Below are 18,369 nucleotides of genomic sequence, written 5' to 3'. Positions count from 1 at the left end.
ATTTGAACTCGGGAAGATGAGACTTTCTGATTCTAGGTCTAGTGGTGTCTTTTCTGTGCTACTTAGCTGTCCCTAACAATCAAACTTCCAAAGAATCCTTTTATAGAACTAAAAAGTGGTACCAAAATACAAATGGGAGGAAGAAAAAGTCAAGTATGTCAGACAATGTCAAGTAGCTGCTATGATTATCCCTATTTTGCAATTGAATAAAAAAAGGCAGATAAAGGTAAGGTGAGTGGGCTAGCATCACAGTTAGTAAGTGAGTCAGGATATGAATACAGGTCTCCTTGACTCAAGGTCTGGTGCTCTAGCCATTGCAAAAACTTGTTGCTTTACTAATATCACTATTCACTGTCCATTACTTTGAGAATGACTTACATCAGTAATGATTCACAGGATCAGATCTCAGGGAGTAAATAATATAGATCTAGAACCTGAGAGATTGTTTAGTCCTAAACCATCATTTTACACCTAAGGAAACTGAGGCCCAGAGAATCTATGGCTTGCTCAAGTTTAATTAGGCAGGAAGGGATACAATCAGAGTTTGAAGTCAAGTCCTGTTACTGTCAAAAAGGTTTTCTTTCTAATATATCTTTCCACATGCTAAGTAATTTCTGTACAAATGATAATAAATTTTATATGCTTTTAGTTTTGTCGTTTTCCTCTTTGATGCTCACCTTGCTTAGTGCCTCCTAATTCTACTCTTGTGATGTTTGGAATAAATCTTATGTATTAATCACAAATGTGCCATCTCTCAGTTCTCCTTTACAAATTTGAAGGTACAGTGTTATTTTTCATAAAGTTCCCCATCATCTCTACTTCAGCATCAACTGAGAACCTCTTCTAGGATATTCTCTTGATTTTTCACCTTTGAATGATTTTACCATCATGGGAAGCCCAAATAGTAGGATTAGCTTCTATAATTGGCAAAGAAAGTATTTCCAATCTCTAGAAAACTGAAGTGTCACATCACAACTAATATTTCCAAAGTACAGCCCAAGAATGAGAAAAATTCCTTTTCTTCAGTGTGGTTGCCTGAAATTAGGAGAGTTGGAGGAGCAACTACATGTCTTGGGTCTTCTTTATTTTTGTTCATTATTCCGATAGGCTAAGCGTAGGTGGATGGCTCAATGGATAGTTGTGCCAGTCTTTGAGTAAGGAAAATATCCTCCTAAGTTCAAATTTGGCCTCAGACACTTAGTAGTTGGGTGACTCTGGGCAACTAACTGCCTTAACCCTGTTTGCCTCAATTTCCTCATCTGAAAAAAATAGCCAAAGAAGAAAATGGTAAACCATTCCAGTACTTTTTCCAGGACAGCCTAAAATGGTATGAATGGACAGTTGGATATGACTGAAATGACTGAAGGGCAAATGGGCTAGAGAGAAAAATAGTATCTTATATTTCAAATTATGGGACAGACTAAATAATCATTATTTGTACTGTTCCTTTTTAAGAGGAAAGTCAGTTTAAAATAAGAGATCCTGCCCTGTGCACAACAGAAAGTTGAGTTTTCAACCTAGCCTTATGGACCTACTAGTGTACACTTTTCTAAGGCCTGTGATTCTTGTGGATGCTAAAGGTATTGAGATGTGGCACATTTTTCTGTGCTACTTTGCAGATAGCAAAAAATGAGGAAACAATCTATAATAGCTCAAGATAACTAACAAACTTTGAAGAATTATTGAGAAAGGAGATGTACTAGAAACGTTATTAAGAAGGCTATGCCAGTGATCATTGAGCTGGGACAAACATTCTTAAGTTGAGGTCTTCCATTTTCCTCCCAATATCCTTGGAATGGCCCACCATGCCAGTTATCCTGGCAAATCCTCTCCCTTTGTAGTTCCATATCTGTCCCAGATAGCTAAAAAAGACCTGAATGGATTATAAGTAGGTATTAAGAGGAGAAAAATTGTCATCGAAGAACCATCCTAAATAAAGAGGACTTGTTAGGGAAAGTTAATAAAAATCAGTGACAACTAACAAAATAAAGGACTCAAGACTGCTGTATGAGGAATACTGACTTAGAACATCTATGTTAAACTAGTCTTGCCCGGGGAGTTGGCTGGGGAGCTACATGATTTCAAGTTTTAAACTGTACCAGTTATACGTTCATGCTTTCCTTAGTTCAAGCTCCACTTGTGCAGACAGTAGCAACACCACCACCACCAAAGACCACAATGTGTCTAGCTCAATCTAGATGTCATTTTCTGTTGTTCTTCCCCTGACTATGATAGTATCTTAGAGACTGATGCTGGAAAGGATTGTGAACAGCTGTGAGAGGTATATAGTAGACAAAGTAGAGAATTCTGATTTTGCAATAAGAGGGCAGTTATAATATCAGCTTTGCTGCTTAATATCTGGATGCTCTTGGCCAATCTTCTATCCATCTGGATCTGTTTTCTCATTTTGAAAAGGAAGGGGCTGGATTACTTGACCGTAAAGAATTTTTCACCTGTAAAACTGTGATTTTATGAACTATGAGTCAGATTTATAGAGATTGATTTTGGTTCAATGTAACAGAGAATGTCCTGTCAATTATGTATTTAATAACAGCTTTCTAATTGATTGACCAATTGAAGTAGGCATAATCATTTTTTTGGCCCCAACAAACAGAAACAGGAAAAATAAGTGGAAAATGCAAAGAGGCCAATTTGGACTAAATTTCCAGAAAAATAATTAGCACTATCTATCAGAGGAATGGTCTGCTTGAGGAGGAAGGTTTTCTTTCCCTAGAGAGGTTTCAGGAGATAATACCAGAGATCTGGAGCTTAGCATATTACCTAGGCTATAATAGATATTTTCCAATGATAGTTGACTATTAATAAAGAAAACTTTTTCAGGTAAAGGTTGAACTATTTGCCTTCTGGGGTCTTTTTCAATTTTGAGATCATTTGTTCTGTTTCAGCTTTGGATTTTCTGAGAGGAAAAAATGATTTTGTTCCCAGTTTACTAATGAGGTATTTTCCCATAGAGGTCGATGACTTGTCCAAGGTCAACTTTAAATTTCTTTTTGGCTTTGAAATGATGAATGTCTTCTCTCCCACATAGATGGTACAAAATAATTAACTAAATGGAAGCTGGATGAAATTCCAAGATGATGAATCAATAAGAATTATAGACATGTTGAGTGCCTTTTCATTGTTACTAGGGAATTTTAGTGAATATAGTTTTTCTTCAAAAGGTGGCAAGGCACAATCATCACTTTCTTGCTTACCGACATCTATGGCCATGAAGCCAGATTCATAGTCCAACTGATTTTTTTTTTTGCTGGGGTGGGGGAATATTTAACCTTTCTTATGGCTAGAGATTTCTCTTTTTCTTCCCCCACTAGGTACTCTGATTTTTTTCTTTTTAATGGAACTCCCCCAGCCCACTCTTCATATTCCATGCTAGAAACACAGTTTCAGTATTACAATTTAACCAATATCTACTGTGTTTCAGGCATTGTGCTAGTTTCTTGTATACAAATATGGGAGAAGAGAGATTTCATTTTCAAGGAGTTCGCATTTTACTCACTAATTCCTTAACTGGGAGAGACTTTCTACCAGTGACTATCTAGCTAGTGTGGAAAGGAAACTAAAACAAGTTCTGGACTTTCTGCCATTGTTTTGGAACAAGCAGCAGTGGGAATATTAGAGAGAAAAGAAATTGACAAGACCTATAGTTGGTGGGAGAAGGGGCAACTGGGAGTGGCAGTTTGTCTTGTGACCAGCACTTTTTTCCTGGCCTTGGAAGTGGGAGGAGTATTTCTTCGTTATATCTGGATAGAAGTGTCTCTATTTTCTTCAGCCTGAAGAGACAGGCCCAACCAGCTCTGAAGGTCAAAACTTTTCTTGTTGCGTGCTATCTACTGCTAAGATTTTGAAATTAAGAAAACTAGCATAGACATGGTGTAGAACGGAATAAGAGAAACCCTCCACCAGCCTGTGAGGTCTGGCCTCAGCTCCAACGCTGAGAGAGAGAGACTCAAACCTTATCTAGAGAAATCCCTCTTTCCTCTTCCCTGATATCTCTCCAATCTGAACTGGTTATTAAAATTTATCTTATTTGAATATTGCCATCAGATAAGAGGACTATCTTTTCAGAAGGCTTAGAGGGAGCTGAACCTCAGGACAGTCATTCAACTAAAAACGGTCTTTATTGGACCCCTGCTGGGCGATCAAAGCCTGGGGAAAGGCTTGTCCCTCAGGAGAGTCTGTGTTTACCTGCTCTGAAGCATCTTTGACTTCAATCCATAGAGAAGACATCCCCACAGGTTATCATAAGTGGCCCATTTCTCAGACACCCCATTCTGTTCAAAAATAGCCTCTCGGCAGGGGCATCTCTCCTTTTGCCTCACCGGCAACCATATTCCCTCTCTCCCTTCAACTCCTCCATTCCCTGCTACAAACCTTCTGTATCCCCTGTTCTTATTATCCACCATCTTTCCCCATAAATTTTACACTAGTTAGCAATCAAATCTGCTTAATAGAGTTCCCCAGTCTTCCTTCAAAACTTTGATGTGTGATGAATGGGAAGGAAATGGTCATCTGTTTTCTCTCATATGTGAATTCAACAGTTTTTTAAAAAAGAGATCAAATAATTTGCTACTGGATTAAATTTCAGAGCATTAAATGCCAGTTTTATTGAAAATATCACTGATTTATGAACTTCCCTCTCTCAGTTTTACCTTTAAAGTCGATCTGATGAGTTAAACTTGCACATACTATTGAGAGATGGGAGGGACATAAAAAAGGTCATCTAACTCAACCCTCTTATTTTTTAAATGAGAAAAAGGAACCCAGAGAGAGAAAATTACTTGCCTACAGTTATTAAGTGGGGGAAAATTATTGCCTTAGCTTTCATGTGAATCTTCTTGGTTATCATTTGCCTATCATTCCTCTTTTATTCTCTCAGTCTCAACTATACAACAAAAATTTTAATTTATATATCTTAACAAGCAAGGAGAGATTCCACATGAGTAGATTTCCTGGAAACTGACACTCCATGAATGGTAATGTAATTTTGATTTCAATGATTTTAAGACATTCTTTCTAAACAGAATCATATTTGTCCCTGCCTTATTAAACAGAGTATAATAAATATAACTTAATCTTTTTATACTGGCTCAAAGTCATCCCTGATGAATATCCATCACCATGTTTTTCCTGTGATGCTAGAGGGGACTATTGTGATTTACAAAAATGTTTTCCCCTGCCTTGGAAAGAAAATAATTTATATTGCAAAAATACTTTACAATTTGTAAAGTAATTTTGTAAAGTAATTTGTAATTTTGCCTTTCCTCACAACTAGTCTGTTAAGTAGCTAATACAAGTGTCACTCCAAGTTTCTAAGAGAGCACCTTAGAGCAAGACAAGAGAAGTGATTTTTGGACAGTCGTCAACTACAACCTGTTACCTGTCACTATCCTCCTAACCAACCAACAGGCATGTCTTAATTTTACTATTTGTCAGGAGAGTTCGGTATCTGCAATACAGACCGGAAAAACCCCATAGCTCCCTTTGTGGAGTATTTATTCGATTGTGGGGTTCAGCATGTACATATATAAATAGATACAAACTATACATAGGATCATTCTTGGGGGGAGGCACTATTAAAATGAGGGGATCTGGAAATGCCTCAAATAGAAGGAAGAGCTTGAACTGAGCCTCGATGTTAGAAATTTAAAGAGATGGAGAAGAGGAGGGACTGGACTCTAGGCAGGGGACACAGCCTGTCCTAAGGCATGAGGATGATTAGAAGATCAATTTGGCTACGACGAAAAAAGGATGAAGGAGATTTTTGTGTAGTAATGTTGGAAAGATGGGCAAGAACTAGATTGTGAAGGTCTTAAGTGCTAAATGTTTTATTCTATAGTTCTTCAGAGAATGGGGATGAGAGTTCACTGAGCTGTGTTTGGGGTTTTTCACTTTAGCTGTCATGTGTAAACATGGGAAGAAATATTCACAATCAACCAAATCAGAGGAAACATTGGTGGTTTTTAGGCATTCTAATGGACTTGGATGAAGAAAAGAAATATGATTTGATATAACAGGTTTTCTTTATAAGATTATACCTTTAATTTAACAAAATTAAAAAAAAAACATATTGAGAAGGGGTCTGTAAGCTTCACCAGAGCCCCAAAGGGTCTGTGGCACCAAAAAAAGATTAAATGAAGCTCCCTTGATCTTAATCCTTCATTTCTGAAGACCTTTCCAGCCAAACACCTTAGAGCTTTCCATATCCTATCCACTCCAGCCGAATTCAAAGCTCAGTTCAAGTTTTTCCTCCTACATGTGCAATGCTAATTCAGTGACAAGTGGGTCCTTGCTGTTCTTTGCACACAACACTCAAATTCGCAGCTTCTGCATTTTCTCTGTCAGTCCCCCAATGCCTGGAATGTTTTCCCTCCTTACTTTAGCTTCCTGGATTGCCTGGGTTCCTTTAAGTCTCAATGGAAGCAAGAAGTCTTTCCCTGCCACCCTTAACCTTCCCACATCCCTCCCCTGGATATGATCTTCAATTCATTATATCTATATCATGTTTCTATATATACTATATGTACACACATAATGCATGCATACACAATGTCTACATATATGTATAATTTCTCCATTAGACTGTAAGCTCCGTTAGGACAGGAACTCTGGTTAGCTTTTCCTTGTATCCCTAATGTTTAGCAGAGCTCTTGGCCTATATAGACATTCAGGAAATGTTTATTGGCTTGCTGACTGACAGCCGAGGAGATGCAGAGAAGAAAAAACCTTTTTTTGAACCCAGATCTTCTACTTCCAAATCCATTTCTTTTCCTACTACCCCCTGCTATATTTCATCCTTGGGTCCAATCTATTACTTTTAATCTTTGCACAAACAGGTGTTCAAGTCATATTTGTTGTTGAAGGAATGAATGAATAAATGATTTTTTTCACACAACTCTTTGGTTTAGCATATGAGGTAGCTATGCCAGTCCTGTATGGCAGGGCCTATGGAAGATTAGCCTGTGATTGTTTTTCAGCCTTTTGAGATTGGCTATTCTAATCCCAAGATCAGTACCATATGACCGACTTTAAAAATTAATCTCTATTAATATTATATTATATGTGTTATAGAACATTATAGCAGACAAAGTTTAGCTGTATATGACTCAGTACCCACCTTGAACATTTATACTTTCCTTGTTTCAGTTTTTACCTAACTTTATGTCTAAACTACCCAATAATGATTCCTACATGTCAAGAGAAATAGGGGTAAAGAAAGGGAAATAACCAAATACATTCAAAAGATGTTGATTCCACAACTGCTATCATAAGACATGAGGTTTATAGCATGGCAGGAAGATGAATTCATTGGTGATAACTCCATCTATTTATCTAGTGATCCATGAGATGCTATTGTTTACACCAAAGAACTCTGGGATTGGAGGCAAGACATCTGGAGAACAGTCGCATCTTTGCCACTCCTGAGCTATATAACCTTGGCTAAGTCACTGTGTGGACCTCAGGTCCTAAATGGCATTAAGTGCTATCTCTACCTACCTCTCACTGTCATTGTGAAGAAAGCACTCTGCTCTATAAATGGGGTGTAATTACTATGTTCCAGGGCTATTCTGAGACTCAGTGATTGTAAAGTGTTCTAAAAACTTCCCAAAGAAGGATCCTAGGAGGGGATACTGTGCAAAAAAGCACGTCCTAGGCATTGAGAGTAATTAGTGAAGGCATTACACACACACACACACACACACACATGCACAAGGAGGGTGGTCAGAGATAGAGAAACAGACTTGCCGAGAAATAGAAAAAAATAAACACTCACAGAAAGACAAAGAGAAAGATAGAAGAGAAAGAGAGAGAGAGAGAGAGAGAGAGAGAGAGAGAGAGAGAGAGAGAGAGCAGCACACACACACAGAGAAACACATAGAAACAGAGAAAACAAAATGCTAACTCAAAGAGAAACAGTGAGAAAGGTACAATGAGAGACACACAGTGGAGAAAGAGAGACCAAGAAACTGATAGAGACAGAGACAGAAATAAATACAGAAATAGAGAAAGATATAGTGAAAAAGAGAAGTAATCATACAGAAAAAGAGACAGATAGACAGAGAGGAATAAATAGTCACAAAAAGAGAGAGAGCAAGATACACTGGGAGAGAGAGAGAGAGACAGAGAGAGACAGAGACAGAGACAGAGAGACAGAGACAGAGAAAGAGAGAGAGAGAGAGAGACAGAGAGACAGAGACAGAGAGACAGAGAGACAGAGACAGAGAAAGAGAGAGAGAGAGACAGAGAGAGAGACAGAGAGAGAGAGACAGAGAGAATCAGAGCAGAGAAATAGAAGTGATCTAATAAAAATCCAGCTCAAATTCCAAGATTCCATCAGACCACCTCTTCCTCCAGAAATAAGAGGTGAAGGATTACAAACATTAAGAGATTTAGAAATGGTTTTGTGTCTGAATGATCAGTTCTGCACAATTTCTCTCCTGAGTTAACTGGGACTCAGTCTGTGCCACTTGGGAGATGCTTGAATCCCCTTGCCATGTTAGTGAGAAGCTGGGCAAACTCAGGCAAGCATGCTGGCTTTTGAGTTTGGGACTAGAAACTCACTATGGGCAAGAAATTCGTACTGACCACACGCTTCTCATAGCTTATCAGTGGATTCTATTTGTCTAGGCAATTTTTAAGCTGCTGTCCTTTGAAAGAGAAGTTGTTGACCTCACTTGGCATAATATGTTAGTGTCTTATGTTAAAAATTAAATAAAATTGAATTAAAAGTTCCCTTGTTTGTAGCCCATTTTGAACTGTTTTCAATTATTCCCAATCCAATCATAGCATGGGTTCTGTTTGTTTGCTTTATGACAATGGCCTGGTTTGGCATGCTAAAAGAGATGAGTTCTGTAGAAGGCCTCCTATCCATCTGGTGAAGGGGAAGGATTAGGGTTTTCCTTTCTTCTCATTGGTGATCAGTTTGGGGTGCCTCCTTGCCCTCGACCACTTTGTTCCTATGATCCCATCTCTGAGAAGCTTTTTTGCAAACTTCTAAGCAATGTAAATAGCACCAATTATTAGATATTTGGAGATTTGGCAGTCTCCTTTGGATGTTGGGACTCTGCAAAAACATTTCAATATTTTAGAAACGTGAGAGGAGCCTGCTAGAAAATAAGCCCATCTCATTAATAATAAGTGGCATTCAGGAAGGGCTTTAAGTTTGCAATATTGTGTTTTGCAGGTGTCATTCGTATTTGAGCTTTCCAATAAACTCATAAAGAAGGTCCTGAAGGGATTATTTTACATATGAGGGAATTGATGCTGTTTAATTGTTATTTCCTAATCTTAAAAGCCAAAAGAAATCCTGATTCATTGAAAGAAATAACATGTACTGTATGGTCCTCCTATTTGATTCCCAGATCATCTGGGAAATTTGTCAGATGGGAGAGTTGGAAAGAGGAATGATATTTAAGAGATCAGAGGGAGAGAAAGATGTTAATTAAGTGTCAACCATTGCAAAAACCTTTACAAACATGATATTGTTTTATCCTGGCAATAACCCTGGGAGGATAGTGCTATGGAAACTTCCATTTTACAACTGAGAAAACCTAGGCAGAGTTTAAGTATCTTTTCCATAATCATATAGCCAGTACTTACCTGAAGCAAGATTTGAACTCAATTTTTCCTAACTGTGGGAAAATATTCCAGACTCCTGGCCCAGTACTTAATCCAATGAATCACTTTGTTGCCTAGGTGGATTGTCTGTTGTGTTATTCTATGAAATTCTAGGAAAAAAGGCTTTGAGGGACTGTGATTTGATATATGGTAAGGTGTCATGGGTTCCAGGTCATTCTTAGATGCTGGAGGTTGCCTTTTTTCCCATTCATAATGAGCCATCTCAAAAGCTGATGTCTCTGGAAACTCTTTTGTATTTGTCACTTGAAACTGTCTTTTCCTTTCGTCCTATGAAAGGGTTTTTTCATCACCTGAGAAGGCACTATCAGGAAAGATCTAATGTAGATCAGTATTTGATACTCAGCACCTTCTAAACTTTCTCAGTTGCCTCTCCCCTTTGATTTCAAGGCTTGAGGTTGGACCAATGAACTCTTTTGTAGAAATCTCAGAATTTTGTAGATAATTCTTCCTTTTTAATGAAATGCCCTGCTTGGTTTTCACCTCATAGACCATCATAGCCTTTGTTGTCCACTACTCCTTTTCAGGTTCCTTTTGCATGTATGGTCTTCCCCCATGAGATTGTAAGTTCCATGAGCTCAGAGATTGTCTTTCTTTTTCTTATTTGTATCCCCAATCCCCAGCATAGTGCCTGTGGTACCCATAGAAGATAGTGAATAATTTTTAAGTGAAGTGAATATAGACTTTCTTGATACTTGTCCAGGACTTATTGTCAATGTGCCACAGCTGAATGAATTGTACCTCTGTTGACATTTCTGTTTCCAACCTGGTGGCTTGTTTCTTCCTTTAAATGTTGATCTCTAGGGCATCTCTGAACAGGCTTTGAGTCTGGCAGAACGGAGAATTCTTCCCATGTTTACTCTGATTCAAGTCTAACAAGTTTTTGGCAGACCTCGAAGAGCAAACAACCCATTAGTTAGATGGCAGAAGCTCCAACAGGGGCCCAATGTACTAGTTTACAGATTACTGAAATTAGCCAGTGGGTAGAATGTACATCTCTGTTCTGAGGTGAGACATTATCCCTCTAGACTTCTCATAAAATAGTTTAAAATGTTGAATAAAAAAATTCAAACACATTTACACATTTAATGTGCAAATCTTCTTGCAAAAATGGGTGACGTTTATTCATTTATTTCTTTGCTTTTGCCTTTTTTTTTTTCTGAAGGGACCTCTATTCATTCTTGTTTGTTTTGGGTTCTGGTTATATGTGTCCCTGTGCCCAAATTTGGAGTGAGGTACACAAAATTACTTCATCTGAGCACTCTTGTTTGGGATATCTCAGTAATGCTGATAAGTTGCCACCATTGGTGAAAAATTGGAAAAATACTTAGGAGATCTTTCATAAGAAAAAAAGGAAATTAGCAGGTATTTTTCCAAACCAACATGTTAATAAATTACAAATTCTTTAAACAGGCCTTCAACTCCTGTTTCCAGAAATAATTTCTCAGGTTTTCTGAGAATTTGTGTTTCTGCTGCATTACTATGTAATATAGACTCATTGTATATTGTAGATTTTCTCCTCATTCACGTCCTTCACTTTATTAGCAATGAATTTTGGCTTTGTAGTATGTTTTCTATATTGATTGTAAGTGTTCTCTCATTCTGACTTGTCAATATGACTATATGGCTTAAGTCCCAGTAGTAAGGGTTTGCAAATGGATCAGCCTCGAGTTCCTTCCACTCCGGTTCCATGCCTCCTCTTATGTGGGGTCTGGATGTGTCCATGGACACAATCAGCCCCATCAGTGCTGGGTCATTGTTTGGCTCCAGTTTCACCAGCAGTTTGTCCTGGTTTATGAAATTTAGTGATTGATTTTCTGAACAATATGTCCTGGCTTCCACAGGAATAGGACATCTGGAGAATGTGTTCTGCCTTTATAGCCAATCTGGAATTGCTTATGCAGTGGAATAGCATGGAGGGCCAGTCTTTATTGGTGTCGGATGAGAGGGCAGGCTAGAGAGAAACTTGGCAGACCCAAAATACTTCTGATAACCATATTAGCTGGAGGAAGGAGTTTGGAGGTGGCTTGGACAGAGGGAAGGATGAAGGTCTTATTGTCTTATTATTGGGATCAATTTCATTTAATAAAGACATAGAAAGCACCTATTTCTCTCACACACATATATGAATATATATGAGAAATACATTGATGGATATTGACAACAATAGTGATATCTATTTATCTAATCTATTCTCTTATGGAATATAACATATTTCATGAGATATATTCAATAGAATGATATAGAATATAAACACCTAGAGGGCAGGAACTGCTTTGCATGTCCCCTTTGTATACCCAGAACAAAGCAAAATGCCAGGGAGAATTGACTTGAATCGAATCATTACATCTTTAGTTTGTTCTCCCCAGGATTTTTCCTTAGAAGGGAAGGAAGCTGTTGCTTCTTTGTTTCAGTTTCTTAGAAGGGTCCAAGTTTCAGAAAATCATAGGAGGAGATCTAGAACTGAAAACACTTTAGAAGTCATCTTGTCCAACCCTTTCCTTTTTACATAAGAGAAAAAATGAAAGCTATAGAGTTTAGTCAATTTGCCCAAATATACACAGGTAGTTGTGGCACAATTCAGCAGACACAGTGCAGTGTCATGGAAAGAGAAATGCCTCAAAACCAGGAAGACCTAAGTTCAATTCCCTCTTCTGAGACATTCTTGTTGTGGGGTTCTAGACAACTCATTTAACTCTTTCTGGATCTAGTGAATTCTCTAAGGCGAAAGATGGAGGGAAGATGCCAACCTACTTTGGTAAAGGAGGTTTCTCCACCTGGGAATCACATATACTAATGAGGTCACAGGTCCAGTCCATATTTCAAACTCCAAAACCAAAGCTTTGTTCTAATGCATCTTAGATGGAAACTAAGTTTCCTAAGAGAAAGAGAAAGGCAAGGGCACTTCTGATGAGAAGGATTCAGGGAGGCTTTCATGGAAAACTGAGATCCTCTTTCCTTTTTTAAACTAAAGCATTTTAGATATTTGCTCTGACTTCCCTTGCATGATTCACAGTTTGTCAATGAACTTCACTTGAATCGTTGCTTTCTTGAGGTCTCCCACAAACACCTCTGATCGCATTTCCTGAGCATCTAGATCCATCTCCTGTCTCCATGATTTTATCCCCCTTTTCTGGAATGATCTGCCCTCTCACCTTCACCTCCAATTTTCCATGACTTCCTTCAAGACTCAGTTAACCTTCCATCAGCAAGATGCCCTTTATGGTCTTCTCAGGGTCTAGTGTCTTATCTCTGGGATTATCTCCCACCTACTCTCATCATATGTTCTGTGCCATTTCTTCAATTAGAACACAAATTCCTAGGGAGGAGAGTCTTATTTTGCTCATTAGCCCCAGTGCTTCGGACAGAATCTGGCAAAACTGCCTTTAATAGACAGTTGTTGGACTATTTGACTATCTGAATACAGCCTTAAGAGCTGACAGTTCTTTTTTGGCCAATGTAGTTATGCCATCTTTAGTATTCTCCATGAATCCTTATCCTTATAAGCAGTATGTTCCCCTGTCCACAACATGTCAAACATGGAAATATGCTCTACTGGACAACATATGGACAATCCACACCTATACCATCTTCCCTCTTGGGGTATGGGGAGGGGTGGGAGGGAGAAAGGAAAATCAATTATAAAATTTCAGAAAACAAACATCAAAACATTATATTGACATGCAATCTGGAAAGAATTATAAAAAAGGTTTCATATAAGAATATTACTGTTCAACAAGAATTTTCCTCAGAGGTGTAAATCATGAGAACGTATGAAGATAATCATAAGAAATATAGGTAATGCACTCTAGGAAGACACTCTGTACACTCATCCTGCTGGTTTACTTTCCGGGAAGGGAGGAATCTAGTAAAATACCATAGTGTGCATATAGGTAGGTCCTGGTTACCACTGAGAGGGAGGCAAGTGCTTCCTATGTTTGAATCTAAGCTGGGAAGTGACTTTCCTAAAATGCTGAACAGAGATCATACTCATTCTCAATACAGGGTCCAGTTTAGGTTGTTAGACTTTTAACTGAGAAGCCAAAAGATCAAAGAGCACAGGACATGAGCAATAAGAAATGTTATTAGATCCCATTGTAGTGGGGAAAAAGGTCACATGAGGAAGCACCAAATGATTTAGTGTTTGGAATCCAGAAGGCAAAGCTGAAGGGCAATTTCTGCCTTCCAGAATAAGGAGGACTATATCTCTGGGACTATCTCCCACCTTTCATTCATTTATTTACTTATTCAGCCATTTATTTATATTTATAAAGAAATCTTTATAGATATATGTATATATAATATATTATATTATTTATTTATTATGAGGAAAAATGCTAGCTGGTTCATGTATGCTTTTCTGAAATAATGACATTTAAGTTGGTCTTTGACTTTGAGTTGACATAAGAAAGTACTTCTTGATGATCAGATAGTCAGCTTTGGAGTGTATACAGCCTTAAGACAGATAGTTATTTTAAATAGAATACATTATTGGTTCTTAATTTGGACTTCATGACTGGCTTTCTTTTTATATACATATAGACAAACATATATACACATATCTTTGTAAATATGTATCTATAGATCTACTCTACGTAACACATATTCTATACTATATATTATATCTCTACCTCTAACAATCTGTCTATATCTATAGCTATCTATATCTACATTTGTGTATGTGAGTGTGTATAATAGCACCTGTCACACAGAGTTATCGTGTGGACCAAATCAGATAATTAGTGTATAGTGCTTAGCATATTGGTTGACAAATAATAAAGGCTTAAAAAATGTTCCTCTCTACTCAAACAAAATAGATATGGAAAGATGGTCATCAGAGAATGGCGGCAGCTTCAGAAAACATGACTAATTGTGATGCACAGAATGTCTGCTCTGCACTCAATGAAATCACCCAGCATCCAAGCTCAGCGGAAAGTCATGAGTAGGGACAATCTCATGAGAACTCTACAGAGACTCAAGAAAGGATCTCTAGTAAGCATAGATTGTAGAATAATCTTTTTGTAACTTGCATTGAATATATTTTTGACTCCTTAATATTACACTGTAATTTTGAGCCTACTGAACAGAAAATGTACATAGTCAACGAAAGAGGGTACCATGGATTTTTCAGGGGATTCTTCTTGGTGAGAAGTCTTTGAATCCTATCTTGAGGGTCTCTTGAGTAAGAGTTGCCCTTGGAGAGATGAGGGGACAGAAGAAGATCAGACTAGTTCCCATCAGCATTGGTAGCAGGGTCCACTAAAGACTTTAGAAATGTCACTAGGGCATCAGTGACTGATAACAGTAAATCCATGAGAGTTTAATGAGAAGGCAAGGAAAAGTTACAGACTGAGAATAGTTAATTTTGTAGATTTGGGCACATTGAGATTGAGAGAAGTATCATTTACAAGTTCTGTAAAGGTATTCCTTCACCCCAGTAGAGCTGTACACAAAGTTGCTCATAACCTCAATGTTGCCTTCACCCACAAAGGAAAAACCTCTATATTTAAGAATTTCAAAATCCCCATATCCAACCATAATCTATTATTTTTAACGTATTCCTCTACCTTCCCTTAATAAACCCTAATCTTTATACCATAATTTTTAAACCCCTCAAATCTCAGTTCTCTCTCAGTCTATCTCCTTTGCACTAGCCATATTTTCTTCATTTCCCAGATTGACTCCTTGGAGCCGATTGAATTTTTTACTGTCCTTTGAGTCTTAAGGCCCATTAACATTTCACCAATTGTGTCCCACTACATTTCCACTTTGAATTATATCCACCATTTTCTACCTTTATCCCTATAAATGTGCTACTAAATGAAGACGGAAAAATCACACAATACTTTAGATTGGATCTGTTACCAATATTTGTTACACAACCTCAAAACCTGGCTCTCACTTCTATGTCTTCTTTTCTATTTACTATCCTACTCATCTCAATGACTTTCAAATCCTTTCATCTCTTCTTTAACTTCTCATGGCTCTACCTTCCCTTCCATTCTCAGCTATGAATTTTACCTTATGTTTTACAGAAAATATAAGATCATTCACTCTGAGCTCCCTCTCCTACTGTGTCCTCCATCTCCTTTTACTCAGGTACCTTCTGCTGCTATCTTTACTCCACTTTCACATGATGAAGTAGTCTTATTCCTTACCAAGGTTAATCTCTCTGTTTGCTCAAGGGATACCATACCATCTCATCTCCAACAAATTATCCCTTCATTTATTTCCAGTCTTTCACCAATGTTCAGTCCCTTTCTTTCTAAAGACTCATTTCCTACTGTGTACAAACATGCTTGCATCTTCCTTATTCTGAAAACACAACTATACACATTCATGCAGTCAAGCTTGATCCTTCTATCTGCACTCTCATCATATATCTTTATTCCCTTTGTAGCTAAATTCCTTGAAAAGGCTGTCTACAGTAGATATCCCCAATTTTCTTTCCTTTCACATGTGTTTCATTCCCTTGCACCAAAGCTACCAACTTCATAATTCTGCCAAAAGCTTTTCCGAAATATTCTAATGCTCATGATCTTTTAGTTGCCAAACCTAAGTCTTTTCTTAATCATCATTCTCCTCCACCTCTCTGCAACCTTTGACACTGTTGACAACTCTCCTACATATTTTCTTGTCTCCAGGTTTTTCAGAGACCCCTCTCTCCTGATTCTCTTCCTACCTAACAGACTAATTCTTCCCAGTCTACTTTGTTATCCTTATCTAGAACATATTCTTAAACTAGAGGTTTCCCATGGGATTATACACTGAACCTCCTTCCCTTTTCACTCTGTGCTACTTAGTGATTTCATCAGTTCCCATGGATTTGATTACCATTTCTATGCAAGAATTTCAGATCCACTTATCCTGCACCAAACTTTCTTCTGACCTCCAATCTTCCTTTTATATTTTTAGCACTGAATGTCCAGTCGATATCTTAAACTAAATATTTACAAAATCAAAATCCTTATCTTTCCCCTTCAACCTTTCCCATTTCCCCCCAATTTCTCTATTATAATAGAGGGTATTACCACCCTCCTAATCCCCCATGCTTAAATTTCAGGAATCATCTTTGACCCTCTCCTTACTATCTCTCAACACCAATATCCAATATCTTGCCAAGGCCTATTGATTTCATACTTGAAACATCTCTTGAATATGTCCCGCTCTTTCCTCTTATACTGCCATTATTCTAGTTTGGCCCTTATCACCTCATGCCTCAACTATTTTAATGACCTGATGGTTAGTATACCCACCTTAAGTCTCTGTCCACTCTAGTCCATCATCCATTCAACAACCAAAATGAATTTCCTAAAGAATAAATTCAACAATGTCACTCCCCCCCAAAAAAAGAGATTTCAATGGCTCCCTATTGACTCCACAATCAAATATAAAACTTTCTAACATTCAGACCCTTTTCTAACCTTGCCCTCTCTTTCATTTCCATTCTTCTTACACTTTATTCCCCATGACACACTCTTCAATGGAATACCACCGGCTTCTTGGCTCTTCCAAGAATAGCCCTCCATCTAGGAATTCCAAGTATTTTCTCCAGTTGACTCCCATGACTGAAATGCATATCTCATCCTCTGAGTCCTCCTCAGCACTGCCTGTTTTCAAGTGAGAAAATTCTAAAACCTCACCATTTATAGCAAGTCTCCACTCCTATTAATCCTAATGCTTTCCCTAGCTTAATCTGTCCCAGATTTATCCTGTATATACACTGTACATATTCCTTTGCTTGATGTCTCCCTCATTAGCCTGGAGGGTCTTTGAGAGAAGGTGTTGTCTTTGTCCTCTCTTTGTGTCCCCAACACTTAGTATACTTCCCAACACTTATTAGATATTAATAAACGTGTGCTGCCTGACTTACTGACTGGTCTTTACTCCCTTTCATTTTTCAGTGGTGAAAGCTAAGTCTGAGTGAAATCAAATGCTTCTTCATCATACAGGTAATCTGCTAGATACCATGAGGAGAATTCTAGATCCCAGTGCAGGTCAACTATATACTAGATATTTCACTACATGCTAAAGAAAAGGCAAAACAGTCTTCATTCTCAAAAGATTCAACCCATAATTGGTTGTGTTAAATTTATGGTTGGACTTAATAGTTAATTTGTTGTCACCAGGGATTTAATTTCTAAATCTCAAAATGAATTACTTAAGTAAATGAAATTTATGGTAGTTTATTTTACAGAAGAAAGGAGAGAGACAGACAGACAGAGACAGAGAGAGAGACAGACAGAGAGAGAGAGAGAGAGAGAGACAGACAGAGAGAGAGAGAGAGAGAGAGAGAGAGAGAGAGAGAGAGAGAGAGAGAGAGAGAGAGAGAGAGAGAGCGCCCTCTGGTTTCCTCTGAACCAGTTAGAAATTCTAAGGCACCAGTCAGGAGAAAGGAGTCTCAAGTCAATGGGCCTTTCTCAGAGGTTCACAACTCCAGAAAGGGCAAGGAAGGAAGTGAGACTATACACTCACCATGGTGACTATCTAAAAAGAAAGCAGTTTGAGGTCTCCTGCATGAACTCTTCCAGGGGTCCAGTTCCACAGCCAAGTGTCTTCACTCCAAGTCTGAGTGTCTGCCTGTCTCTTTCACTCCAAGTCTGAGAGTCTCTCTTTACTCCATCCAAGAGTCTGTCTTCCAGTCCAACTTCAAGTGACTGATTCATCCAGGCCAACTCCAATTGACTGATGATCTTCAACTCTGAGCTCAAGTGA

At 38.1% G+C, this 18,369-nt stretch overlaps 1 long non-coding RNA gene across 1 annotated transcript in view; it reads left to right on the top strand.

Moving 5' to 3' along the window:
- LOC103103388 (uncharacterized) overlaps nt 1–18,369 on the top strand; it is a 58,208-nt gene that overhangs the window by 3,327 nt on the left and 36,512 nt on the right. The window contains exon 2 of the long non-coding RNA XR_472170.2: nt 14,472–14,646. This is a non-coding gene — a long non-coding RNA (uncharacterized LOC103103388). The remainder of the gene's footprint in view (nt 1–14,471; nt 14,647–18,369) is intronic.

Source organism: Monodelphis domestica, chromosome 8 (genome assembly GCF_027887165.1).
Source record: "Monodelphis domestica isolate mMonDom1 chromosome 8, mMonDom1.pri, whole genome shotgun sequence".
NCBI lineage: Eukaryota > Metazoa > Chordata > Mammalia > Didelphimorphia > Didelphidae > Monodelphis > Monodelphis domestica.
The sequence above is the reverse complement of the archived record's forward strand: the minus strand, read 5'-3'. Positions and strand labels throughout refer to the sequence as shown.